Here is a 2,050-nt window from a genome sequence, read left to right as displayed (position 1 = left end):
CACTCTTACCCAGTTGTCATTGAGAATGGAATTGTTCACTTTCCATGTCTGTATAGGGTTTTTGTTATTTCTGTTATTGTTGTGGACTAGTTTTAGATCATGGTGGTAGGATAGATTTAAGGAATTATTTCAGTCTTTTTGAAGTTTGCTTTGTGCCTGACTATGTGCTCAGTTTTGGAGTATCTTCCATGAGGTGCTGGGAAGAAGGTATAGTCTTTTTTTTGTTTGAGTGAAAGGTTGTGTATATATCTATTAGGTCCTTTTGATTTAAGACCCCTGCAAGTGTCATTATTTTTTTCTTTAACTACTGTCTCAATGATCTGTCCCCTGGGCAGAGTGGGGTGATGAAGTTTCCCACTATTAAGCTATTGGGGTCAATGTGTGAATAAAGCTTTAATAAAGTTTCTTTGACAAATACAAGAGCCCTTGTGTTTGTTGCATAGATTTTCAGCATTGTGAAGTCCTCCTGGCAAAATTTTAATTTGGTGAGAATGAAGTGTCCCTCCCCATTTATTTTGATTAATTTGATATTAGGATGGCTACTCCAGCTTGTTTCGTAGGTCTGTTTGCTTGGAAAAGCAGTTTCCAGCACTTTATTCTGAGGAAGTGTCTCTTCTTTTTTCAGAGATGTGTTTCTTAAATGTAGCAGAATGTTGTACATTCTTTCTCCAACCAACTTTAGCCTGTGTCTTTTTATTGGAAAGTTCAGACCATTGATGTTATTAGATATTAGTGACCAATGATTGTTAGTTCCTTTAATTGTGGATATGGTGGTGATTGTGTTTGTGTGCTTGTTTTCTTTTTCTTTTTTGTTGGGATGTTGTCTTCATCCTGTGTTTTCTTGGGTGTGGGTTTTAGTTTTTATGTTTTGTTTTATTTTTCTAGTATCTTCTTCAGGGATGGATTGCTGCATATATTTTGTTTAAATTTAGTTATGTCATGGAATATTTTCTTTTCTCCATTTACATTAATTGAAAAATTTGTTGGATATAGTAGTCTGGGTTGGCATCTGTGATCTCTAAGCATCTACATGAAATGCTCCCAGGCCCTTATGTCTTTCATAGTTTCTGTTAAGAAGTGTGGTGTGATTCTGATAGGATTGTCTTCATATGTTGCTTGACCTTTTTCCCTTGTTGCTTTTAATATTTTTCTTTGTTCTGTAGATTTCGTGTTTTGATTATTATTAGGAGGGAGGAGTTTCTTTCCTAGTCTAGTCTATTTGCTGTTCTGTAGACCTCTTGTATTTTTATGGGCATCTTTTTATTTCTATTTTTTAAAATAAATCTTTATTGTATAGAAATTCATATATATAAAACAATCCCACCAAAGATGTTTTTCTCTCATTTTCCCACCTTCCTCCTTTTCAATGTGTCTTATAAAAAAGACACTATTACATGTTATTATAACTTCACCCAGATGTCCAGACAATACCCCATCTATACAATCTTTTGTATTTGTAAGTTGCACGGTCATGTAGCAATCCACACCCCTTTTATTTACCAGGTAGCCCTTTTATTCCATTCCCCACTTAAATTTTACCATCACTGGCTTTCCTGTCAGTCCATTGAGAAAAGGCTTGGGATTGAGTGGTAAACTCATCCTGAACACCTGTGAGTGCTGCACATCACTTGCCCTAACTTGCTAATGCTGGCCCCTCATGAATGGAGCAACTGCTAAACTGAACCAACCAGCACTAAGAGAAATGCACATTTGGCTTTTTTTAAGTAGCAGGTTACATGTTTGAATTGACTTGCTAGTAGCTTCTGACCACCTTGAGTGAAAGAGCAGCGTACAGAACTTAGTAGCTGCTCAGAAAATATCAAGAATCAGTGGGTAAGATCATCACCATCCTGCTGTCCTTCACACAGGTGGGTAACTATTTTTGACAGGAAATGAGTAGTAGATCCTTTGGTTAGGAAAGTTCACACCCACCTACTTCAATTCCTCCATCAGTAGAGTCTTTCAGAGGGTGCCTGTGGTAGGCTCCTGGCTGGTTCCCTGTCTTCTGCTTTCAATACTTATTGCATTTGTCCTTCTGAGTGAGGATTGA

General features: G+C 37.0%; 1 pseudogene; it reads right to left on the bottom strand.

Annotated features, from left to right (window-relative positions):
* Positions 1 to 304: 304 nt before the first annotated feature.
* Positions 305 to 1,599, bottom strand: LOC129677649 (small nuclear ribonucleoprotein F-like; annotated as a pseudogene).
* Positions 1,600 to 2,050: the final 451 nt, after the last annotated feature.

This window comes from Psammomys obesus, unplaced genomic scaffold (genome assembly GCF_907164565.1).
Source record: "Psammomys obesus unplaced genomic scaffold, mPsaObe1.curated_primary_1811, whole genome shotgun sequence".
Lineage (NCBI taxonomy): Eukaryota > Metazoa > Chordata > Mammalia > Rodentia > Muridae > Psammomys > Psammomys obesus.
The sequence above is the reverse complement of the archived record's forward strand: the minus strand, read 5'-3'. Positions and strand labels throughout refer to the sequence as shown.